Source organism: Marmota monax, unplaced genomic scaffold, assembly GCF_021218885.2.
Source record: "Marmota monax isolate L192 unplaced genomic scaffold, Marmota_monax_Labrador192_F-V1.1 WCK01_AAM20220418_F8-fsc00034, whole genome shotgun sequence".
Lineage (NCBI taxonomy): Eukaryota > Metazoa > Chordata > Mammalia > Rodentia > Sciuridae > Marmota > Marmota monax.
In genome coordinates this window covers 11,069,046-11,096,103 of record NW_026693934.1, presented here as the reverse complement: position 1 = coordinate 11,096,103, position 27,058 = coordinate 11,069,046, and the positions used below count along the sequence as shown (strand labels likewise).

At 39.5% G+C, this 27,058-nt stretch overlaps 1 protein-coding gene and 1 long non-coding RNA gene across 3 annotated transcripts in view; both read right to left on the bottom strand.

Moving 5' to 3' along the window:
* The window catches only part of Wdr33 (WD repeat domain 33), a 106,646-nt gene extending 88,560 nt beyond the window's left edge, over positions 1 to 18,086 (bottom strand). For both annotated transcript variants that reach the window (XM_046463672.2, XM_046463674.2), the window contains exon 1: positions 17,923 to 18,086. The gene's annotated coding sequence lies outside the window, so the exon portion shown is untranslated. The remainder of the gene's footprint in view (positions 1 to 17,922) is intronic.
* Positions 18,087 to 19,454: 1,368 nt separating this feature from the next.
* Positions 19,455 to 22,567, bottom strand: LOC131424918 (uncharacterized). The gene is made up of 2 exons (XR_009228565.1): positions 22,270 to 22,567; positions 19,455 to 20,247 (listed from the first exon to the last, which is right to left on the bottom strand). It is a non-coding gene; the product is annotated as an uncharacterized LOC131424918 (long non-coding RNA).
* Between the last annotated feature and the right edge of the window lie 4,491 nt (positions 22,568 to 27,058).

The window sequence follows — 27,058 nt, the reverse complement described above, 5'->3', positions numbered from 1 at the left end:
GGGGCGGAGCAGGAGTCTCTGCAGTTCTTCTCAAACTAGTGTACCTCAAACTAATGCACTTAAGAATCACCTGAGAGGTAGTTAAAGCTGTGATTCCTGGGCCTCATCTCTAAAGACTTTATTTAGCAGATCTTAAGGAAGACCTGAAAAGATACATTCCTAAGATATTCCAAAGGTGATACTAATATCCGTGGAGTATATGTTCAGTAGCATCACTTGAGTCACAGTCCTAGAACTAGTGGAAAACTAAGTACAGAATTAAAAAGCCTTTCAATTGAGCTGGTCCCAATGGTATACAAGGTAATCCCAGCTATTAGAAAGGCTAATGCCAGACTGGGCAATATCACAAGACCTTCTCTCAAAATAAAAAGGGGCTGGGGAGCCAGGCACAGTGACACACACTTGTAACACCAGGGATTGGGAGGCTGATGATTACCAAATCAAGATCGGTTTCAGCAACCTGGCAAGACCCTGTCTCAAAAACTTAAAAAAAAAAAAAAAAAAAAAATTGTCTGGGGATATAACTAAGTTCCCCTCTGTTCAATCCCCAGTACTCCACCACTTCCGACACCAGAGAAAGGCAAAAATAAACAAAATAAATAAAACCCAACATATCATCAATACCTACCAAATAATTGATAGCTCAAGACAGGATTATCAAATGATTCAAAGAGTTACTCCTCAATTTGCTAATTTGAAAAGGAAACAGTGGTGAAAGCTGTTACCACCATACCTAATTTAAGAGTCATCAATAGTGGAAAAACTTGACATTGTATACCTCCTGATATGAAACACTACAAAATAACTTCACATCATTTATCATATATTCCTTATTTATTTAATTATTTTTTGCTGTCAGGAACTAAACCAAGGGACTCACACATGCTAAGCTACACCACTAGTCCCCGGGTATGATATATTCTTGTCAAAAATGTTTTTATTGATTCAAAGTCCCAACCAGCCCCTAAATTGTTCTTTTATCTTTTTTTTTTTTTTCCTATAAATGTCTCCCAACTTCAATTTATAGGGAAAACAGAAGACAAAAGAACAGGGGGTTGGGGTTGTGGCTCGGTGGTAGAGCACTTGCCTAGCAAGCGTGAGGCACTGGGTTTGATCCTCAGCACCACCATAAAAAAATAAAATTAAAAAAAAATTTTTTTTCTTAAAAGGAACAATTTAGGGCTGCAGTTGTGGTTCACTGGTAGAACGCTTGCTTAGCATGTGTGAAGCACTGGGTTTGATTCTCAGCATTGCATGTAAATAAATAAATAAAAGGTCCATGGACAACTAAAAAAACTTTAACAACTTAAAAACAATCGAGGATATCTAGAAAATGGAGAATAATATGCAAGACAAATTGTTGAAACTCTTCAAAAATATATGTGTGTGTGTATATATATATATATACACACACACACACAAAACAACAAAACATTGTTCTAAGTTATTGAAGACCAAAAATACAAAACTAAATGAACACATGAACTTTGATTAGATCCTGGTTTGAATAAATCAACTATCAAATACCCTCTGAATGTGAACCAGATATTATATAATATTTAGGAATTACTGTTAAGATTTTTAGATAAGACACTACATTCTGAAATATTCAGGTTGTGTGTCACTATATTTGCATTTAGTTTTTTTAAATATTTATTTTAGTTATATGGACACAATACCTTTATTTGTTTGTATGTGGTGCTGAGGATCGAACCCAGGGCCTCATGCTTGCTGGGTGAGAGCTCTACAATGCCAGCCCCTGCATTTAATTTCAAATGGTTAAAGACTATTGTGTGTTTGGGTTGTGGGAGTACATAGAGACAGTTTTATAATGATTGTTATGGTTGAATTATATCATCTCAAAATTCACATGCTGAAGTCCTAACTTGTTGAGAGCCACAGCCCAGTCCGAATGGCCCCTGGCATTTTGCCAGAAGTAAGGGTTGAGAGGTGATGCCAGCAAGCCATTAAGATGATGATAATTAAGTTAAGCTGTGTAAAATTGCTGTGACTGGATGATGCTGGATTGAAACAGGCTGTGTATTCAATTGTATATAGACCCCTGCTGCCCGGCTATGGCAATAGGGCGGCTCCTGCTGCCTCGGGCGCCCGGCTACTTTGGAGTTCTCCCTGAGTTCCCCTTGAGTGAAGGGTGAGGGAGTTCCCAGGGAGTGGGCGTGGGTGCCAGTGGAGTTCGGGCAATAAAGGAGTTCCTGTTTGAACCTACAAGTGCCTCGTGGTGTCGTGGTTATTTTGTGCCCAGCCAGACTGCAGCACTAACTCCTAGAACCTCAACTGTAAATAGAGTCCTTGAAATACAATGAAAAAAGATGGGGTTATACAAGGTTAAGGTGGCTCCTAATCATCAGTGTACAAAGGGAAACTTGGACACACATAAAGAATAGAATTAAGCTAACACAAGTCAAAGAACTACCAAAAACTAATCCTTTTAGACAAGTCTAAAACTAATCCTTCTTTTCTCCCTTCAGAGAAAACATGTCCCTGTGATCCTCAAACACCTAGCCTCTAGCACTATCAGACATATTCTACTAGATGTTCCTTATAAATGTCCCTTATTTAAACTACTCAGTTTGTGTTATTTCATTATAGCAGCTCTAACTAATACAGAGAAAAAGCAAATGCAGCAAAATTGTAACTAATGATGAATCTAGGAGGAAAGTACATAATGTTAACTGTACTATTCATTCAACTTTATGTCTAAAAATTGTTCATATATTTGTATAATATCTAAGAATCCTGTGAGTATCTAACTACTTATTTAGCAGGCATTGACCATGCTTATCTAAATAAAGGAACTTTGTTTATAAACATCTACAAAACAATTTACAGGGATGCTGTTTGGGATGAAAATCTACAGATAAGTTGGGAAGCACTACCATTTTGACACTGAATCTTCCTATCCATGTATATTAAAAATTACTCCATTTATTTAGATCTTCTTTGTGTAGTTTTCTTGTACACATTTTGTTAAATTTACATCTTAAGTATTTTCCTTTTTGATGTCAATGTAGATGGCACCGTGTTTTAAACCACAATTGTCTGCTGCTGATATATAAGAAATTGACTTATATATTTACCTTGTATTCTGAAACCATTATAATCACTTTTAGTTCCAGGAGTGGTTTGGATTTTTTTTTTTTTTTTTTTTTTGAGACAGGGTCTCACTAAATTGCCCAGGTTGGCTGGAACTCCAATCCTCCTGCCTGTCTTGCAAATTTCTGGGATTACAGACAAATACCACCAACACACAGCTTGATTAATTTTTTTTTTTTCTTTTTTCAGTCAAACAACTCAGCAGGGTGGCTTATCTGCCTGGAAAGGCTCTGTGGGTTTTTCCAAGGACAAGGGTCTTGCCCCCCCCCCCCCACTTCCTTAGGACAGGCATTGAGGCAGAAGTTACTGTTATTTATTTATCTTCAAAAATGGAGTCACATCAGTTTCTCATTCCCCCCTTTGTCTAGAAACTTGGGGACCAATAATGGTTCCGTCAGTTGGGGGTCTATATGGGTAGGATCTTGGTAGGATTCTCCTTCTGAGTTTGATAGTGGGTACACAGAACCATCATCTGAACTCTGTCCTTGATGAAAGCCACTAGCTTGTTCACAAGTGGTCCTACTAAGGTTGACACTAGGGTAATTTTAGAGTAAACAGTAACCCTCAGGGGAATTGACTAAATTTCTTTACCCCTGAAGCTTCCCACCACTATACCTTTGCTTAAAATCTTCAGACATGCAAATATTTATAACATGCTATGGCAAAAGACAAAGTATGTACAAAATGCCACAGAATTTTCAACATATATTAGAAGAACTGAAAACGGGGATACACCACAAGGTATTTGCACATGCATTTTCACAGCATTATTCAAAATAACTAAAATAACAAAATAACTAAATGTAAATATACACTTACAGGTGAATGGGTAAAGAAAAAGTCATAATGCCAGGCATGGTAGTGCATGCCCCAGAGACTCCAGAGGCTGAGGCAGAAGGATGGCAAGTTCAAGACCAGCCCCAGTAACTTAGCAAGGCCTTAAGCAACTTGGTGAGATGCTAATTCAAAATAAAAAATAAAATGGGGTGGGAATGTAGCTCAATGTGTAAAGCACCTCTGGGTTCAATTCCCAATATAAAAAACAAAATGACATATACATACAGTGGTATATTATTCAGCCTTAAAAAGGAAATTATGACTGCCAGGCACAGTGGCACACGCCTGTAATCCTAGCAACTTGGGAGGCGAGGACAGAGTTCAAGCAAGCTTCAGCAACTTAGGGAGGCCCTAAGCAACTCAGCAAGACCCTGTCTCTAAATAAAATACAAAAAGGGGACTGGGAGGCTAGAGTTGTGGCTCAGTGGTAAAGTGTTCACCTAGCACCTATGAGGCACTGGGTTCAATCCTCAGCACCACATAAAAATGAAATAAAGATATTGTGTGTCCACCTACAACTAAAAAATAAATATTAAGGTGGGGTGGGGGGACACGTGCTGGAGACGTGGCTCAGTGGTTAAGCAACCCTAGGTTCAATCCCTGGTACCAAAAAGGAAATTATGACACATGCTACAACATTGATGATGAACCTTAAACATATTAAACTAAGTAAAATAAGCCAGTCACAAAAGGATATTAAACTAATAAGCCAGTAAAATAAGATATTAAACTTAAATAAAATAAGCCAGTCACAAAAGGTTATCATTCCTCTTGAGATTCCTAGAACAGTCAAATTCATAAGACAAAAAAAGTAGAATGGTAACTGTCAAAGGCTAGGGGCTCCTGTTTAACAATAAGAGTTTCGGTTTTGCAAAGGAGTTCTACAGACTGCATAACAAAGTGAATGTGATTAACACTACTGATCTATAGTGAAAAATGGTTAAAATTTAAAATTTTATGTTATATATACTTACCACAATCTTTTAAAATAAAGCAGGTATGGAAACCAGAAGGCACTTCAGTAGTGGCTTTAATAAATGAATAAAGACCTAGGTTCCATCCACAGTACAAGAGATCAATCAATCGATAGATAGTATTTCTCAGTTTCTAGTTCTATTATCCACATTGAACTAAAAATCTAATTCTTCAGAATACTTGTTGGGTTTTTTGTTTGTTTGTTTTTTCGTTTTTTTGTTTTGGGCAGTGTACAGGATCAAACTCAAGGTCTTAAGTTTGGCTGTACACAAAGCTACACCCCAACCCCATGGTGCCTTTTAACTACCTCATGATACATACTGTTCATAACAATTGGATAATTCCTTTCTAAAAAGCCAGTCTTAAAAGGGAACAGTGGCACATCTATAATCTCAAGTACTCAGGAGGCTAAGGCTAGACAGATCTCAAATTTGAGGCCAGCCTCAGCAACTTATTGAGACCCTGTCTCAAAAATAAAAAGGACTAGACACATAGCTCAGTGATACTGCATCCCTGGGTTCAATCCCAGTTAGTGACCAAAAAAAAAAAAAAAAAATCTGTCTTGCTATCAAAAGAACAATGCAGGCTGGGATTGTGGCTCAGTGGTAGAGTGCTTGCCTAGCACATGTGAAACACTGGGTTCGCTTCTCTGCACCACATACAAATAAACAAAATAAAGTCCATTAACAACTGAAAAAATATTTTTAAAAAACGCTTATGCAATGTCAACCAAATATTTTTAAATAACGTAAAACAAAACCTCACCATTAAGTCATGTCATTACTTTTTACTTGACCTTAGTTAGGGTTTAGTATGGTTATTGAAAATTCCTTTCATTAGAGCCAAAAACTAAAGCCTACAGCTTTCTAACCACAAAATCAAACTCACTATAGCCTTCTAGTCAAAAAGTCAAATTCACATTTATATTTAGGGGCTGAGGATATAGGTCCATGGTAGAGTGCTTGCCTAGCATGGGCCTATATTATTAGGCCCTAGGTTAGATTCCCAATGCCAGAAAAAAAAAAAGTGGGGGGGGGGCTCATATTTTTACCCATAACCAACAATCCACATTCCTGACTGCAAAAATCAACTGTAATCAATTGTAAACTGTATTAAATATAGCAAATCTGCCTTCCATGACACTAAAGGCACAATAAACAATTCTTAAATAGATAATACAAACATTACAAAAATTATAATTTTATACTTCAATGACCAATAAAAAGGTGAAAAAAAGTATAGCTCAGTGTTAGAGCTTAAACTCTAGCATGCTCCAGGGCCTGGGTTCATTACACTACACAACACTGGAAAAAAAAGAGAGGAAAAAGAAGCAAGCAAGCAAAAAGAATCCACAAATGACAGAATATGTCTGCAATCATATATTTGATAAGAGACTTGAAAATATGGAATAAACTCTTACAACTCAATAATTAAAAGACAATCCAATTTTTTAAATGGGCAAAAGGTCTGAAGTTACTTGTCTAAAAAGATAAACAAATGCCAATAAACATATGAAAAAGATGTTCATCACCATTAGTTGTTAGGAAAACACAAATCAAAACCATGAATGTTGAGGTACAGCTTAACATCATATAGACACATATAAACGTGCTAGCATGCAGGAAGCCTCAAGTTCAATCTCTAAACTATATACATAAATAAACAAACCATAATGAAAGTCAGGTACTGGAACACTTATCTGTAGTCCCAGGTACTCAAGGGGATGAAGCAGGAGCATCCCTTCAACCCAGGATTTTATAAACAAATTGGAGCCCACTTACACGACTGGCAGGAATGCAAAATGGTGCAGCCTCTTGGGAAAACAGCCTGAAATTTCTTCAAATGTGATTCAACAATTTTACTCCTAGAAATATTCTCAGGAGAATAAAAAGCATTATAGCCACATAAAAGCTAGTACACTCGTGTTCAAAGCAGCATTCATTAATTGGTAAAAACCAAAAAATGAAAACAAAAAGGCTGGGGATAAAACTCAGTGCTAGAGCACCCCTGGGTTCAATTCCCCAGTAATGCAAACAAGGGAAAAAAAGAAAAATTCAAATGTCTCAGTGTAACTACTTGAACTCAGTTCAAGAACTCATAAAGCTTATTTTTTTAAAACTGTACTTGACCTGATGCAAAATTAGTTTGAGTCTACTGTTGTATATGAAACTGAAATTTTGTTAAAGCTCTTTTTAGGCATCCTACTTAACAGAAATTTCCTCCTTCTACTGAAAAACAACTGTGATTGTGTATAGAGAATTTCCACAATTAACTGGTTAAAGGTCTTTAGTAAAACCATCAGAACCTTCAATATCTAATGCGGTTTTGCTTTGGGTTTTGTTTTCCCCCTTGGGTCAGGATAATGAGGATTGAACCCAGGGGTGCTCTACCACTGGGCAACATTGCCAGGCTTACTTATTCTGAGACAGGGTCTAAGTTGCCCAGGCTGGCCTCAACTTTACTATCCTCCTGTCTCATCTTTCCAAGTAGTTGGGATCACAGGCATGTGTCATGGCACCTAGACAATATCTAACTTTTCTCTTTTTTAATTTTTTTTAGCTGTAGATAGATGCAATACCTTTTTCTTTTCTGTTTTGTTTTGTTTTGTGTGGTGCTGGGAATTGAACCAGGGCTTTGTGCATGAGATGCAAGCACTCTATCAACTGAGCTATATCCCCCAGCCCCGACACAATACCTTTATTTATTTTTATGTGGTGCTGAGAATCCAACCCAGTACCTCACACATGCGAGGCAAACGCTCTGCCACTGAGCCACAACCCCAGCCCCCAACTAACATCTGTACCGATGAAATACTACTATGTAAAAATTTGAGAAGTTTCTTTTTACTAATTTTTTTGGAGGTCCCCAGGGATTAAACCCAGGGGCACTCAACCACTGTGCCACATCTCCAGCCCTATTTTTTATTTTATTTAGAAACAGGGTCTCACTGAGTTGCTTAATGCCTCACTAAGCTGCAGAGGCTGGCTTTGAACTCGAGAGTGAGCCTCCTGCCTCAGCCTCCCAAACCCCGGAGATTATAGGCGTGAGTCACTGTGCTGGTTTAGAGGAAGTTTCTTATAAAACAAAAACAGTTGCAGTTATCAAAATAGGGTTTGAAACCCACCTGGAAAAAGAAATCTATAAAAAAAACGTAAGTCATGAAAAGAAACCAGCAAATCATATCTGCACTCCCTTTTTGGTACTAAAGATTGAACCCCAGGGGCACTTAAACCACTGAACCACACTGTCAGCCCTTTTTATTTATTTTGAGTCAGGATCTTACTAAGTTGCATACGGCCTTGCTAAATTGCTGAGACTGGCTTTGAACTTTGGGATCCTCCTGCCTCAGCCTCCCAAGCAACTGGGATTACAGGAGTGCTCCACTGCCTTGCTTCACATCTGCATTCTTACAATGGGAGCTAAACTGGGCACGGTTTCACATACCTGTAATCCCAGTCTCTGGAGGCTAAAACAGGAGGATCATGAGTTAAAAGCCAACCTCAGCAAAAGCAAGGTGCTAAGCAACTCAGTGAGACCCTGTCTCTAAATGAAATAATAGGGCTGGGGATGTGGCTCAATGCCCCTAAATTCAATCCCCAGTACCCAAAAACGGGGGCGGGGGTGTATTTTATATGTTGAAAAGAACAATGATCAGAAGTTGTCGTGCATGTGTGTTTTACCATAACTTTTTTTTCGGTGCTGGGATTGACCCAGGGTCTCCTACATAAGCACATGCTCTTCGGGTAGAATAGAAGAAATAAAAACCAGGTAGAAAGGAGTCATAAAGACAACACAAGGAAATACAATTTTTTACAATATTTTCTTAGATGTTGATGAACCTTTATTTTATTCATTTATTTATATTTGGTACTGAGAATTGAACCCAGTGCCTCACACATACTAGGCAACTGTTCTTCCACTGAGTCACAACCCCAGTCCCAGGAAATACAATTTTAATTTAAAGTTCAGCATACTTTTCCAAGGCTATCATTTCCTAAGCCAGTCTCTCTCCCAGGCTTGTCACTCACATATTACCATATATTCACCATATATTATGTATGTTACCATATATTCACTGACTTATGTTATGCCACAGAAATGCCGCAGTCTGGCTGGGCACAAATCACAAGCCACTCAAGCAGGAACAAACTTTATTTCCGAAATCCCCCAAAGCCACCCACTCGGCCCTTTCAGGGACACCACACACCAACCGGAACTCCCTCCACCGGAACTTCACCAACCAACCAACAGGAACTCCCCAGGAATCCCCGTGAGAACTCCAAAGTAGCAGGCGAGGTGGACAGCAGGGATCTATATACAATTGAATACACAGCCTGTTTAATCCAGCATCATCCAGTCACAGCAATTATACACAGCTTAACTTAATTAACATCATCTTAATGACTCACCTCTCAACCATTACTTCTGGCAAAATGCCAGGGGCCATTCCGACTTGGTCGTGGCTCTCAGCATCGTTAATTACCTTTTGCACTGTTAATCAGTCCACCAATAAGTAGATTAAGCAAAGAAGAGATACAATATTTTGATATACCTATAATTTAGAGAACTTTCCAATGTTATCTACTAACCAGATAATGGATTCTGAAAACTGTTAAGTCATGCTGAGATCACTACACTGATATCATCCCTACATACCTTCTCATGTCCAGCCCTCATAAAGTATACTTTAAAAGAAAAGCCAGGAACCCCAAATATGTCTCTCACCCTCCAGGTAGTCTGCATTCTCCCCTGAATGCATATTACTTGATTTTTAAATTATATCTGTGACTCTACTGATATATATTGAAATTCTTTCCCATAATGAATGCCAAGAACCCTGCTTGTCCTAAGTGAAGTACCCCCTTCTCTGAAAACACCCTAGCCCTAAAAATCTTTAAAAAGTTCTTGAACTGAGGCCAACCTCAGCAACTTAGTAAGACCCTGTCTTAAAAGACAAAAATAAGAAGGACTGGAGTATAGCCTAGTGGTAAATCTCCAGGGGAGACAGGAGGAGTTCCATTAATAGTTGAGTGACTATGTCTAAATCTGCTCAAGAGCTGGGGTTGTGGCACAGAGATACAGTGCTCGCCTAGCATTCATGAGGCACTGGGTTCAATCCTCAGCACCAAATAAATATAAAATACAGATATTGTGTCCACCTACAACTAAAAAATAAATATTAAAAAAATAATACATAAATAAATTTGCTCAAGAACACTTTTTTTTTTAAATGCTAGTAACTGAACCCTGGGTCTCATGCATACTAAGTACCTGCTCCACCACTGAGCTATATATATATGATCAGCCTCTAGAACTCCGAGTTTATGCCCATTTATGCCTGTTGGCACAATAAGTCTCCTTTTCACCTTCAAATACATTCTATTCAATCATTATAGGAGCTGAGGGGACAGACTATGTTACATTGATAAAATGGAGTTCCTCAAAGGCAAAGCTGTTGTAATTTTTAAAAAGGAGGAGGAGTTCAAAACTGATATGGAATGATTTCTTGACACATTATGAAGCTAAAAAAAACCAAGGGTCATATACACGTGAGCATGTCAAACTTAAAAAACCTGTGCATCACCAAGGTGTAGTGGTGCATGCTATAGTCCCAGCTATTGAAAAGGCTAAGTCAGAAGGATCACTCGAGTCCAGAAGTTCCAGGCCAGCCTGGGAAACATAGTAAGAGCCAATCTCAAAAAAGAAAGAAAAGCTTGTGCATCAAATGACACAACATAGTGAAAGGCAACCTACAAAATGGGAAAAATATACATAAATCATATATGTGGTAAGGGCTTCAAATCAAGAATATACGCATGGCAGTGCACACTTGTAGTTCCAGAGATTTGAAGTTTGTGACAGGAGAATCATAACTTCAAGTCCAGCCTAGGCAACTTAGCATGATCCTGTCTCAAAAAATAAAACAGATCGGCTTGGGAGGCTAAGGTAGGAGGATCAGGAGTTCAAAGCCAGCCTCAGGAACTCTGAGGCCCTAAGCAATTCAGTGAGACCCTGTCTCAAAATAAAATACAAAGTAGGGCCAGGGATGTGGCTCTGTGGTGGAGTACCCCTGAGTTCAATCCCCTGTACCAAAAAAATAAAAATAAAACAGGACTGCAGATGTAGCTCAGTTGTAAAGCGCCTCTAGATTCAATCTCCAGTACCAAAAAATAAAATAAAAACAAAAAACACACACATGTAGAGTGAGATCTGGGGACATGGCTCAGTAATAAAGCACTTGCCTAGTATATGCAGAAATGAGTTGAATCCAGAGCATTGCCAAAGAAAAAGAAAACTTTTCCCGCTTTCATGTGTTTTTGTTGTTGTTTTTTTTTTTTTTTGCATTAAGACTTCAGCCTACAACTGAGTTATGCCCCCAGGCCCAAAAGCTACTTTGCAAAAAAAAAAAAAAAAACCCTGCTAATAAGTGTATGCAAATAACAGAATTAGAAAACCCCCAATGACATAAATGGCTCAGCCAACAATCATCAGACATTAGGTGAAAAATCTGAGGAACAGGGTATTCGTATGATGCCAGTGTTATCACTCTACACATCAAGTATAATTGCAAAGGGGAAAATCTACCTGTTCAATGAAGAAAAATGGTGGCCGTGGCCACCACACTAACCAAGTAAATTTAGCCCTATAAATACTGGCAGTCCTAGCCACCTTTTAAGGGATCACTAGACGTTGAACCTCACATTCTATCTTTCCTGATGTAATGCAATGTAAATTGCATATCATCACCTGTGAAGGTTTTTTTTCTTTGTTGTGGCATTGGGGATTGAACAGAGGGACATGCTACCATTGAGCCAAATGCCTGAGTAGCTGAGATTAGGGGCGTGAGCCACCACATCTAGCTACCTATAAGGTTTTCATTGTTTGTGGAAAGTTTGTTTGTTTTTGTGGTACTAGGCATTGAACCCAGGGCCTTATATGTGCTAGTCAAACACTTTAAAACTGAGCTTCATCCTCTGTAAGTTTTTAATGCTAAAAACATCTGAGCTAAATTTAACAAACCTTTCTATATCATCATCTCAGCTACTCATAAGGCTGAGGCAGGAGGATCACAAGTTCCAAGCCTGCCTAGGAAAATTCAAGAGTCTGTCTGTCTCTCTCTCTCTCTCTCTCTCTCTCTCTCTTAAAGAAGCAGCGTCACACCATGCTGCCCACAAATTCCTAGGTTCAGTCATCTTCTGCCTTAGCTTTTGAGTAGCTAAGACTACAAGTGCACTCCACTTTCCCCACTAATGTGGAACATTTTTAAATTTTTATTTGGTACTGGGGATTGAACCGAGGGGTGCTTAACCACTGGGCCACATCCCCAGCCCTTTTAGTTTTTTATTTTGAGACTAGATCTCACTAAGTTGCCTCAAACTTGCAATCCTCCTGCCTCAGCCTCCCAATTCCCCGGGATTAAAGGCATGTGTCACTCACCATACCCAGTTGGAACATATATTTAAAAGATGGGGGTTGGGGTTAGCATGTGAGGCACTGGGTTCAATCTCAGCACCACATAAAAATATAAACAAAGTTGTGTCGATCCATAACTAAAAACACACACAAAAAAAAGATGTTGCTATATGAGCTGGAGATGTAGCTCAATGATACATCACCTGATTAGCTACTGGAGACCCTGGGTTCAATGCCCAGCAGCCCTAGCCTGAAAAGGGATGCTACAGATTTAGTGCTAATTGCCACAGACCTGCTAAAGACATTATGATTATGTATGTTCTTAGTTTGAGTGTGGTTTGAAATAAAAATACATGAATGTATAGGAAATAGTATTAGCTCAAAGAAATGTTTCCTAAGATATTAAAATAAGAATCAGCATATCTGAATTTAATTTCAAATGGTGGGGGTGGAGTGGTATACACAATTAAAGCAAAAGAGCTAAAAGTTAACAGTTAAATATAAACATAAGGTAATGGGTGTTCACTGTACTATTCATCCATTTTTATACATGTTTGAAATTTTTCATAACATAAAATTGGAAAGTTACCATAATATTTCACATACAAAAAAAGAAAAAGAAATTGCTCCTTAAAAGTATATTACTAGGGCTGGGGTTGTGGCTCAGCGATGGAGCGCTCACCTAGCATATGTGAGGCGCTGGGTTCAATCCTCAGAACCACATAAAAATAAATAATAAAATGAAGGTATTACGTTCAACTACAACTAAAATAAATATTTTTTTTAAAGTATCTTACTAGGCCAGGCGCAGTGGTGCTCGCCTGTAATCCCAGCAGCTGGGGAGTCTAAGGCGGGAGGATCAAGAGTTCAAAGCCAGTCTCAACAATGGGGAAGCACTAAGCAACTCGGTGAGATCATGTCTCTAAATAAAATAGGAAATAGGGCTAGGGATGTGGCTCTGGTTGAATGCCTGAGTTCAATCCCCAGGTGTCCATCCCCCCACCCCCACCCCCCAAAGAAAGTATCTTACTATGGCTGGGCATTGTGGTATATGCTACTCTGGAGAAACTCCAGCTACTCTGGAGGCTCACAAAAGGATCACAAGTTCAAGGACAACTGGGCAATTTAGTGAGACCCTGTCTTAAAAAATAAAGTATCCTATAAGTGGGACAGCAAACAGAAAAGAGATTAGGTGCCTTTAATAACAAATTCAGTCTGAGGTACAGTTTTGCATTTAACCCATTCAAGGACCAGCTAAAAATGGTAAGTACTCTGGTAAGAACACAAATCTACAGAAGGCATTTACACAGACCTTAGACTAAAGAGACAAGTTAAAAATAAAGGAAAAGTAAACGCAATGAGATTTAGCTGGATTTTGAAGAATGAAAAGGATATAAATAAATTGTCTGAAAGAAAAGAGACAATTAACAAGGATTAGCCTAAGCAAAAGTCAAAGTACAGCAATAAATCAGAAATAAACCAGGTCAGTTTGAAATGTGGATCCCTGTAGAATTACAAGGGGAATTTTTAAAGAAAACTCATTCATCCTTCAATTTTTGTAATGACAGGGTCTCACTTAAGTAGCTGAGGGCCTTGTTAAGTTGCTGAGCCTGCAATCTTCCTTAAAAATACAAAATACAAGAATAAAAGTCACTATGATATCTGACTTCAAAATGTTCATGAAGGCCAGGCACAGAGGCGAATGTCTGTAATCCCAGTGACTCCAGAGGCTGAGGCAGGAGCATTCCAAGTTCAAGGCCAGCCTCAGCAATTTAGCAAGGCCCTAACCATCTTAGCAAAAACCTGGTCAAAATTTTAAAAATAAGAAAAAGGTTGGGGGCATAGCTCAGTGGAAAGCACCCCTGGGTTAAATCCCTAGCTATCAAAAAAAAAAAAAAGTTCACAAAGTTAAGAACAGAGTCAAAGCACATTAAGCACATTAATTAGAAATACATTCAAAAAAACAACAAAAAAAAGAAATACATTCAAAAGGCTTTCATAACACAGAGAAAGGAATGTTACCTAAAGAAATTGTCAATAAGTTTTCAAAGATATTTGTGTTAATGTTTAAAAATTGAAAATGATTTCAACAAGTAAATCTCACACTTAGCATGGGTGAGGCCCTGGGTTCAATCCATAGGAATAACAGAAAAAAGTAGGTAGTTGGCTGCTACTGAAATCTATGATGCTTTTTTTCTTTTTCTTTTTTTTTTAAAGATATTTCTTTCTTTTTTTTTAAGTTTTATTTTGTTTATTTTTATGTGGTGCTGAGGGTGGAACCCAGTGCCTTAAGCGAGGCAAGCATTAAGCGAGGCAAGCACTCTGGCGCTGAGCCACAACCCCTCCCCCATGATGCTTTTTTTCAATGATACCCAGCACTGGGGATTTACAAGCAATCAAATTATGAAAATAAGGCATAACAAAAACTTTATAAAATCAGTTAACTCTACTAAAAAGTTATTAAAATGCTTATGAGCTAGAAGAATCATGTTCTATGGGTCAAATGCTAAAGAGCTTCTATGTCTAGAATTAATATAAATAGTTTGTAAAGGGAAGAGAAAAGTCACCAAAGAAAAAACATGTTCAAGAGCAAACTTTTAAATCTAAACCACTGAAATAACAAAAGACGATACTTTTCGGTTTTGGTACAGGGACACTCAAACACTGAGCCACATCCCCAGCCCTTTTTATTTTTGAGACAGGGTCTCACTTAAGTAGCTGAGGGCCTTGCTGAGCCTGGCTTTGAACTTGCAATCCTCCTGCCTCAGCCTCCCCAGCTTCTGGGATTAAGACAAGCACCTGCACACCTGGCCAAAGACAAGACTTCTAAGTATTAAAACTATCATCAGGCAACTTGTCACACAACATGTTTCAGCAACAAAGAAACTTGTAACTGTTTCAACTAAACATTTCTTATCAGCAAGTTTCAACACATACCAAATTCTTAAAGTTTTGTAGAAAACTAAGTTTGGAACCCATGCTTGTTTAAATAACATTTATGATAATTAAATATTTTTATAATGAAAATTGCTCACATGGGGACTCCCAACTAAGTAATACTATCTTTCCTAAAAATATTTATAACACTCCAAATACTTTTCTAAGTAACCTCAAAAAGATTACATAAATGCATTCATAAGTGAAAAACTTTTTAAAATATCTGTTGTAGTTATAAAGCTTTATTTACAACTTTACTTTCTTATTCTGAAATATAAAATAGTTTGAGCTTGGCAATAATCAAGTAACATTTTCCTCCAAAAGTAACATAAAAAGAACATGGACTTCTTATTACTAATCAAAGAGAGCTCTGAATAAGCACCTTAAGTCATTAATAAAAATATGGTTAGGGGCTGGGGCTGCAGCTCAAAGGCAAGTGCTTGCGTAGCATGTATCTGAGGCACCAAGTTTGATCCTTAGCACAGTGTTAAAAAATAAAAAATAAAGGCATGAGGTCGTATCTACAACTACAAAAATGATTTTTTTAAATCTATATATATATATGGTTTAAGGTTTAGCTCAAGATAAATCTGTAATGGCAAAATTGGTAACTTGGTATTTTTCACAAACTAAAGAAGAGAATTGGGCTGGGATTGTGGCTCAGAGGTACAGTACAGCGCTTGCCTAGCGAGTGAGAGGCCTTGGTTAGATCAGCACCACATAAAAATAAATAAATTTTAAAAACAAAGGTATTATGTCCAACTACAACTAAAAATAAAGATAAATATTTAAGAAAATAATTTAGACCTTTAGTTTCACACATAACGATTTATTTTTCCTTAACAAACTGTGTTTTGGGACTGGGGATGTGGCTCAAGCGGTAGCAGGCTCGCCTGGCATGCGTGCAGCCCAGGTTCCATCCTCAGCACCACATACAAACAAAGATGTTGTGTCCGCTGAAAACTAAAAAAATAAATATTAAAAAAATTTTCTCTGTCTCTCTTTTAAAAAAAAAAAAAAAACTGTGTTTTAAGCCAACTTTCCACCAAAATTCTTCCCAGGAGTATAGAAAATTAAAATTTCCCCTAAATTACTGGAAAACAGGCTAAATAAGGAACTTTAAATCCTAGCACAAACTCAAATCTTCTATAGAGTAAGGAGACCAGTTAAAAGTGCAAAAGTTATCTTTTAAAAGATGGGTGTCCAGCCAGGCAAGATGGCGTGCACAGGTAATCCCAGCCATTCCAGAAACTGAGGCAGGAGGATCCCAAATTCAAAGACATCCTCAGCAACTTAGCGAGGCCTTAAAGCAACTTAGCTATTCCCTGTCGCAAAACAAAATGTAAAAAGGGCTGGGGAAGTAGCCCAGTGGTTAAGTGTCCCTGCGTTCAATCCCCAGTGCCAAAAGAAAAGGGAAAGATGAGTGTCAAATGCAATTAAGACTTGAAAAAGAAAAATGCCACCGGGGGAACGTTTTCTTTCAACTAACGGTCAATAACAGTTTTGCTTGAATTAAATAGATTTACCACAATACCACGTTCACAAACATAAAATAATAGAACTCCAGAGTGTACGCAAAACCTATTCTTCCAAGAAGCGTGACTTTCAGCATAGCTTTTTGTTACTATGCAGTCTTCCAAAGTTCCTGAACAGTTAGCTTAATGACATCTGTGTAGAAACTACTTTAAAACAAGCTTGATAAGCTTTCTACTCCTCTGATTTGATTTAAACAGATATAACCACTGAATGCCCTATCAACATACCTTCTCCGTATTCCAGAAGAGCCACTAACCACAAGGGTTACAACCAAGTATCAACATTTATTTTAGTATTCTTTTTGTTTGTTTGTTTAAAACACACTAGCCGTACAGAGGCGCCTTATAATCCAGCTACTCGGGATGCTAAGAATCGCGAGTTTTGAGACCAGCCTGGGCTTCACAGGGAAAAACCCTGTCTCAAATGCAAAACAATGCAAAAACAGGAATGCTTTCTAAGATCTTAAATTAGGGTAAATAAGTTGCCAAAAAGCAACTTAAAATTAGAGACAGGGAGGGAGTTACCAAAAAGACACAAGTAGGATGCATTTTCTAAAGGAAACCAAATACGAATATAAACGTTCTGAAGAAGCAGGGCTTTGCCGGTCAAGCTGGGGCCCTTATCCCTGTAACAAACACCGAATCCAAGCCACAATAACATCAAGGCTAAACCTTCCGCTGTTTTATAGTCTGCACATTAACTTCTCCTGAATCTTCATCAACCAACGACTCAAACCACACTCCATTCAACTCTCGGCCCATCTCCTTCCAGTCCCGTTCAAAATATCAGTTTAAACGCGCTTCCCTCCTCCAAACATCACCTCTTATTCATGCCCGCCTTACCTACGTCTTCTCCATCGCCACCGGTCCCCAAGCAGGGCTTTAGTTTCACCATGTCCTCCTTTCCTCGCCGGCCTTAAGCCTCCGATCCCCGCCCCAAAGGTTCAAACTTGCCCCAATCAGCCCTCCCGATATTGGTCCTCCCAGCTCCTCCAACCTGTCCCCGGGAACCCCTCCAGTCCCCCAAAGCACGCAACGGCCAAGCCTGAAAATGGCGGAGAGTGCTGCCGCCTACTGCAGGCGAGCGGTCCCGCGCCACCACTGCACTCACCGTCTGGCGTTGAGCAGAGCTCCTAACGGCGAGCGAAGCGTTCGTCTTCACAGTTGGGAACGTCTCTACTCTCCAGCCTCCTTCCTCCTCCCCTCTCAATCCCTCTCCTCCAAAAGTGCAGCCGCCATCTTCCCCAATGAGCCACCGAGCGCACGTCATCACGCACGAGCGTACGGCATTACGTCACGCGCGCCTGAGCCGCGGATTCTGTACTGCTGGAGCTGCGCATGTGCATAGGTGAGGGGCAGGGCCTGGCTGAGTACCCACGCGGCTTAGTGTGAGCTTTCTTTGTTCGGCTGAGAGGTTGGAGCTGGTTGCAGGAGGGCGAATGATGGGGGCGGCCCTTCACAGTACTGACACGTTTCAGGTCGTAAGCCAGCCTGGATGCTTTCAAAAACACTCCGTTTTCCAAAAATTGAACACGGTGTTTGTTCGGAGATGGATACCTTAGCTATTTGGCCAGCCCTACCAAGAGTCAAATTATGGGCAAGGCGCTTAAAATTGCTAATTTTGTGTCCTTATGTTTCACCGTGAAAACATGTAGCAGAATCAGGCACACGATTAGTGTTCATGCAGTACCCGATACCAGTTGTGCTACAGATTACTTTATTTCCTCCGGAGGCCACGTGAGAAAAACAGCCTTATGGTACAACCACTTTGGAAAACTTATTTCATCGTTCTAATTAAAGCTAAGAACGCTCACCCTGCGACCTAGAAATTCCACTCGAGGAGGTAAAAGTGCATATACCCACCAAAGAATGTTCAAAACGTTTATAACACCTTAATTCCTAATGAACAAAAACTGGTAACCCAAATTGCCTTGCATAGTTGAATAGGTAAATTGTGGTATTCAGCACATTTCTGGATGTCAGTAGGAAAGAATTGCTGATGAACATGAGATACTGTTAACTCAGGCACCCTGTGTAATTTCTTTTTCTTTTTTTTTTTTTTCTTCTTTTGGTACCAGGGATTGAACTCAGAGGCACTCAACCGCTGAGCCCTATTTTGTATTTTTAATTTAGAGACAGGGTCTCACTGAGTTGCTCAGCACATTGTGTTTGCTGAGGCTGGCCTTTTTTTTTTTTTTTTTTAAGAGAGAGAATTTTAATATTTATTTTTTTAGTTTTCGTCAGACACAACATCTTTGTTTGTATGTGGTGCTGAGGATCGAACCCGGGCCGCACACATTCCAGGTGAGCATGATACCACTTGAGCCACATCCCCAGCCCCTGAGGCTGGCTTTGAACTCTGGATCCTACTGCCTCAGCCTCCGGAGCCGCTGCCTGGTTTATGATTTCTTTGTTTGTTTGTTTTTGGTGGCGGTGCTGGGGATTGAACCCAGGCCTTGTGCATGCGAGGCAAGCACTCTGAGCTATATCCCCAGCCCTTATTATTTCATTTTTATAGTAAAGAATACAGACGGGCTCGGTGGCACATGCTTGTAATCCCATTGTTACTGCTGTTGACCAGTGACGAGTCTTTGCTTCCCCAATGTTAAAGAATAACACCAGAGAAGCACCAGAGAAGCAAGGTCAGAGTAGAAATTAGAAGTTTATTAAAGGACAGCAGAAAAGACTTAACCCGGAGGAAGGAGGGGACCCAAGACGTGGAATCCGTGGAAGTGCGGTTGTTTCCCCTTTTTATAGTTCTTTCAATGATGGAATGTAGGTTGGAAGGCTGAGGGGTGGGACACAGGTGGGCCAAAGAAGTAATCTGGGCAGCAAGGACTTCATTAACACTTCTTTGGGATGGGCTATCTTCAAATCTGCTGGGGCTGTTCATTAACATTTCTTTGGGATGGACTTTGGGCCTAGGGCTTTTCTTGGGACTTTATTAACATTTCAAGAGTTGCTCAACTTTTCCGGAAATTCTTCTCAACATGGCCTCCATTTTAGATTTCACTGGATATTAGACTCAATTTACCTAACTACACTGACTGCCTAATTTTATTTATTTTTTTTTAATATTTATTTATTTTTTTAGTTATCGGCAGACACAACATCTTTGTTGGTATGTGGTGCTGAGGATCGAACCCGGGCCGCACACATGCCAGAGGAGCGCACTACCACTTGAGCGACATCCCCAGCCCTGACTGCCTAATTTTAAATCTGGCTTCATTCCCCCCTCTAATTTTGGGAACTCCTTACTGCTGTAAGGAAAGGGGGCGAAGATCATTCTGGCTTCTTCAGGCTGAAAGGGGATGATGTTGGGCAAGCAGTTTGGAGTCCCCTTTAAAAATCGGGTCTATCAGGTCTATCTAGTGGTCCATGATAGAAGTCAGATTGAGAAGTAATAGGCTGGAGGGCCATTTGAGTGATGGGTGGTCTATAAGAGAAACAAGAATTCATTAGTACTGGAACCAGATTGATGCAGCAATAAATTCCACAGCACAGGAATATGTCAATGAGTATGATGCAAAAGACAGAGACTAACAGTGTTTTCCACCAGGAAGTAACAGGGAACCAAGAGCTAAGATATTGTTCTCATGACAAAGTTGGTGAGGACATGGCTTCTATCTGAGCATGTAAATTTTTAAGGATATTTGTCACATTGCCAGAATTGTCAGGGATGTAAATACAACATTTAACTTTTAGGGTTATAGATGTCCTTTTTCTTAAGATACAGTTTAATAATTTAATGTCATCTGATCTTGCAAAATCTTTTTTCTAGTATGACCTCTGTGTCTAATAGAGAAACCTTTAATCTTGTTACTCAGGGCTGGATAATCATACTAGCAAACACCAAGCCTACCGGTGTAGGTTAGAAATACCTGTAGGCCTTAAACTAAAAACTACTCTGGCAGTTCCTTTTTTTTTTTTTTTAAGAAAGAGGAGAGAGAAAGAATTTTTTTAATAATTATTTTTTAGTTTTCGGCGGACACAACATCTTTGTTTGTATGTGGTGCTGAGGATCCAACCTGGGCCGCACGCATGCCAGGCGAGCCTGCTACCGCTTGAGCCACATCCCCAGCCCCTCTGGCATTTCTGTCTGAGAATCCTTTTTTGTAGCCTCCAGTCTTACTTATTTTGGGAGGCTAACATAAAGTGTATACCTTAAAATATTATTATTATTATTATTATTATTTAAAATGTCCAGGAATGGCTGTGTTTTGGTTTTAACTGTCTTTGCTAAGTGTTTAAGATGAAGCTGTCAAACTGACTTTTGTTTCTATCTATTGTTAACAGTCAGCTGAGTTTTTAATGGGAGTCATTCCTGGGGAAATTTGAGAGCGGCTTCTCAGTGCTGCTAGTGCCATTTGCGCTAGGATGGGTCCAGGTCTTGCTTGACCATGTGGCTTCCCTCGGAAGCATCAGGGATGTATCCCTTCTCTGATGACCCTCCTCTTCATAGCAAATGCACTGATTGGCTTTCTGTTCTCCAGTGGTCTCATTAATCTCCCTGATCGGGAGGTTATGTGGCCCAGAGTTGCAAAGCTCTTTGGAGAAGTCCCCTGCTCCCTGGATTCAGACTGACTCAGAGGGCAAGAGCCAAATATTGGTTTTCTTGGCCCTTTTAATTTAACTTTAATTTTAAAACTTAATCTTAAACATCCAGCAAATAAATTTCAACAGCCTTATATTAAGAGTACTGGGCTTTAATGTCTATCTCTCTATCCTGTAGGTGATAACTCACTATCTTAAATCAACCCAGGTTGTGTGTTCTTAAATCAGTGTTCTTAAATCTCTGCAAAACATTAACAGGCAATCTTTAGACCATTTATAAGAAAACTACAAAATAAAATTATCAAGAGTAAAAACATATTTAGTTCATGTAATAGCTACCTTGAATTTTTGCAGAGTTATACATTATATCCCCTGTTTGAGATCCAAGTAATCTTGACAAAAAACAACTTTTGGACACAACTTTAAATGTACTGAAATCTGGCCTACTTCTTTTGTAGTCATTTTCACATGTAGTGAGATGAGACACAGAACCTTTTCTCAGGTAAGGCGGGGCTCTTCATAAACCTTAAGTACTATAGTTCTGAAGCTGATCTTTGCGTTTTAGACATTATTTTATAAAACCTATATAAATTGTTGCTCAAGTTTACAAAAATATTAACTAACACAATATAATATCACATCTAAACATGAATTAAAGAAAGACTGAAAGATTTTAACCTTTTGTAGAAAAGTAGCAAAGTACTTTTGTTTTTTGTAATAAAACCTTTACACAGATTAGGCTCTCATTAACTTAAAAAGACATTTAGATTGTATCTTAGTGTAAAAAGTAACATAGAACTTTACATATCTTATTGATAACAAGTCCAGTTATAGAACACAAATGATTGATTTGAGACATATTCCCCCAAATTGCCCAGACTGATCTTGAATTTAACCATCTTACCTCAGCCTCCCAAGTAGCTGGGATTACAGGTTTCTTGCTCTTTGTCTGTAAACAATCACTTATGCAGCCTTTTCTACTTCAGAGAATGTAGGTCACTCAGGTTAACCTGAGTTCATATTCCTCAGCCTTGGTTTGCATATTTGGCTCAAATAAAGTATTATTTTATTTAAAGCAGAGTTTTCAATTTGCATGAACAAGACATATATACACTGGGTTAGGGAATGTAGCTCAGATAAGACTTTATAATTTTATTTTATTTTTTTGGTGGGTTTTTTTTTTTTTTTTTTTTTTTTTTGTCTTTTTTGGAACTGGGGGTCGAACCCAGGGCTTTGCAAATGCTACACTGAGCTACATCCCAGCCCTCAGATAAGACTTTACATATGTTATGTTATGAAGGGCTTGCCTAGAACCTGCAAGGTCTTGGGGTTTAATCCCCAGCAGAATAAAGCAACTAAAGTGCCTGAATTAAAGACCCAAATGTAGCTGAGGGGCGTGTAACTCAGTGATAATGTGGGCTTAGCATACATAAGTAATGTAAGATCTCTGGCATCTGCTTTAAATGATTCCAACCAACATCAGCAAGAAAGGTTGAGAAAATACAGCTAAATTCTTCTAATCCATGAAAATAACAAAAACAATGGCAAAATTTGTCAGAATCAACGTTTGCAGTTTCTCAGAACTCTTAAATTCTTTCAAAGACTTGGCAAGAAGATCAAAAGTCCAAGGCCAGCCTCTGCAATGTATTAAGACCCTGACTTACTAAAAAGTAAAAAGGGCTTGGGATATAGTCAGTGGCAGAACACCCCTAGAATGGAAGGGAGAGAAGTGCTGAAACCTCCCTAAGGGTTAAAGGTAGAGGAAGGGGAGATGGGGGAAGATACATACAAGATTGGTTAGGCAATAGATAGGTAACCAAGAACTTACCCTATTCTACTTTTGTATATATTTGAAAATTTCTTTAATAAAAAGTCTCATTGGTTTGGGATAAATAGATAATACTGACAGCTGGCACAAAATTCAAGTTATAAAAGGAAATACAGTGAAAAGATAATCATCTCTCACCCATGACCTCTCTGGAGGCTACCATCTTTTTAAATTATTATTATTATTTTTTAAAGGCTTATTTTGGCCCATGGTTCAAAGGGCCACTTCTGGTGATAGCATTCGTGTGTGTGTGTGTGTGTGTGTGTGTGTGTGTTGGGGGAGGGGGCACGCAAGGATATTGAGTATGGAACTCAGGGCCTTGAATATGCTAGACAAGTGCTCTACCATTGAACTATACCTCCAGCCCAGCAAATACAGTTCTTTTACTGGGCACCTTTTACTGGGCAAACAGACTTATTTCTAATGATCCTGTTCCAGTCAGCTCTAGATAATACAGCTTTCTCCTTCCTTTGAAAGAAGGTCTGCTGGGCAATGAATTTAGCTTAGTTTTACAGGGCTTGCCTAGCATCTGCAAGGTCTCAGGATTCAATCCCCAGCAGAATAAAACAAAGTGCCTGAATTAAAGACCCAAAGGTGGCTGGGTGGGTGTAACTCAGTGTGGGTTTAGCATATGCAGAACTCCAGGTTCAATTCCTAGCACTGGAAAATAAATGAACACACACACACACACACACACACACACACACACATATATATTCAGAATCTTTAAGAAAACAACAAAAGTACATGTCACTATACTGCATTTACTACTACAAATCTGGGTTTGTGGAGGGAGAAAAAGAACACTAGATCCCAAGTCAGTTGGCCTGAGAGTATAAATTCTGCTATAGGTGAACCTATATTGATCTATAGTGCCTTCATTACAGTACCTGTTAAGGAAATTTTAGTAACATTTGGCAGATTAAGTCTCCAGCTCAGGTTCTGCTCTTGGCTTTGGGAATACTGGAACTTTTTTTCCCCCCTTTTGATCATCCTAGGGATTGAACCCAGGGTGTTTTCCTACTGTTATATCAGATTCCTTTTTATTATTTATATATTTATTTACTTAGGTGTGGTGCTGGGATTGAACCCAGGGCCTTGTCCATGCTAGGCAAGCACTCAACCAACTGAGTTTTATTTTCGAGACATGTTCTAAGTTGCTTAGGGCCTCGCTAAATTGCTAAGGGTGGCCTTGAAATTGTGATCCTTTTGCCTCAGCCTCCTGAGTCACTAGGATCATAGACATGTACCACCATGCCCAGCTGGAATCCACTTAAAGCCTCATCCATTTGTCCTAAATGCTTTTCTATCTTCAGGTATCCCATTAGTCATATGATGCTGGATTCAAAACTTTTTGGGAACTTCCACTTCTATAATTTGTTGGCTGAATAATATTGATTTTGGGGTTTCAGCTTCTTCCTTGGTAAAACAGCATTGCTCAGTCTTAAATTGCAAATCTGACCACTTTCCATTTCCATTTCTGATATTCTGGTCCAGATTATGACAGACCATATTTGCAGTGTAGTTAAAAATGACTTTTACATTTTTAAAGTTTGCTTAGAAAAACACACACACACAGGTACATGTTTGTTTTGCTAGTATTGGTTATTGAAGCAGAGGCACTCTCCCACTAAGCCACATCCCCAGTCCTTTTTGTTTTATTGTAGACAGGATCTTGCTAAATTGCTGAGGCTGGCCTTGAACTTGGGATGCTCCTGCCTCAGCTTCCTGAGTCACTGGGAACACAGACACCAACACTGCACCTGACCAGTCCAAACCAGTTTTGATTAATTGCTGATGCAATTGTTTTCCAACTATCCTTCCTGCTTGCCCCCTCTGTGCTTCCCCTCCCATTCAATCCCGGTTCATTTTCTATGTTGCAGTCAGAACAACTTGGTTAAAGCAAAAATCAGATCTTATTACTCTCCTTAAAGTTTCCCAATAGCTTCCTGGTGTGCGGGGTATAAAATCCAAACCCCTGGTACCATGACCAGGTCTGCTTTACTCAGTTTTTACAGTGCTGGGGATTAAACCCGGGGTGAACTACCACTTTGAGACAGGTGTTGAGAGCCACAGCCAAAGGCGCCCCAGCGAACTTCCAGCTGCCAGCAAACTTCCAGCTGCCAGCTGATGATTGGCTCACAGCGGGCCCCAGCAACATCTAGCTGATTGGCTCCTCTGCGGTGATGCTCATTGGGCTGTTTCCCTGCCCTTTCAGACCAGGGAGCTGCTCATTGGGGGACTTTTTTGGCTCCGCCCACATGACCCAGCCAATCGGCCTCAAGAGCAGGAGGATTGTGGGAGGTGGAGAGAGGCTTGTGGAAAGCCGGTGGTGGCAGTTGAGGCTCTGAGGATTTTTCCTGAGAGGCTGTTTTGTTTGGCGTGTGTGGTTCTAAAAATAAAGTTCGTTTCTTTTGACAAGTGGCTCCTGATTGTGCCCAGCCAGACTGCGGCAGACAGGGTCTCACTGTTGCTGAAGCTGGCCTCAAACTTGCAATCCTCCTGCCTCAGTCACTATAATAGATGTGTGCCACAGTAGCAGGCTTCTCTTCTCCTGTTTTATCCCCAACTATATGGTGGATACTCAATAAATTTAAATTAGTGAAATAGCAAATAATGAGGTATTAAGGAGCGTAAGAGCAGGGTGGGTGTCTCAGCAGTAGAGTAAGCTTGGCACACACAAGGCCCTGGGTTCAATCCCCAGCACCACAGGCACAATAAAAGTATAAAGGTGGGTCTTAAGAGTATTTATGAGGCTGGGGATATAGCTCAGTTGGTAGAGTGCTTGCCTCACACGCACAAGGCCCTGGGTTCAATCCCCAGCACCACAAAAAAAAAAAAAAAGAGTATTTATGAGGGGCTGGGATGTGGCTCAAGCCTTAGCGCGCTCGCCTGGCATGCGTGCGGCCCGGATTCGATCCTCAGCACCACATACAAACAAAGATGTTGTGTCCGCCGAAAACTAATAAATAAGTATTAAAAATTTTTTAAAAAAAGAGTGTTTACGAATGCCTGAGAGATGCAGTGAAATTTCAGTAAGATATAACACTTGACATTGCCTAACCACAAATGCCTGGGCTCTAAGGCAATCTGCCCCATTCCTCCTATATTTAGAATGCAAATAGTCAGAGACAAGACCAGGTAGAGTAAAGGAAATGATTCAAAGAGAACCCAAGGCCTATGCTGGTAATTTAGAGTAAAATAGGGACTGGCTTGTGGCTCAATGGTAAAGCACTTGCCTAGCATGTGCTGAGGAATTGGGTTCAATTCTCAGCACCGCATATAAATAAAAATAAATGAATAAAATGAAGGTCCATCAACAACTAAAAATAATATTTTTTAAAAATTGTAAAAAAAAAAAAAAAAAAACAGTCTGAAATAACTCCCATAAGTTATCTCTGAACACCTCATTTCCCTAGGACCTCACCATAAGCCAGCAATTATAGTTAATGCCTGAAAGCAAGCACTAAGGCCAGTGGCCCCTAAGTTATTAAATAGTTTTGAAATCACTTGTATATTGAAGTTTTTACTGACAGAAGCAAGTTTTTGAAAAAGTTGGTTTGGACTAGGCACTGAAGAATCCCAGTTTTGCCAGGAGTTGCTCTGTGCAATATTATGTAGGGTAGTATGGTATTATCATTGTTTAATCCACCAATAGGACACTTAGATAACAGTTTTGTTATTTTTACTTCAGTGGCATATACAACTGCCAGCTTCTTTGATCCTGAAATTCAAGTAGAGGCGAGGAAGATCCACATCAGATATACAGCTGTGCCTTCTCCAGCTCTGGATTTGCAGCAAATGGGAAGTGTGTGGCTAGGAAGGACAACAGTGGCTTGGCACTATATGGGGAGGTGTCCAAACT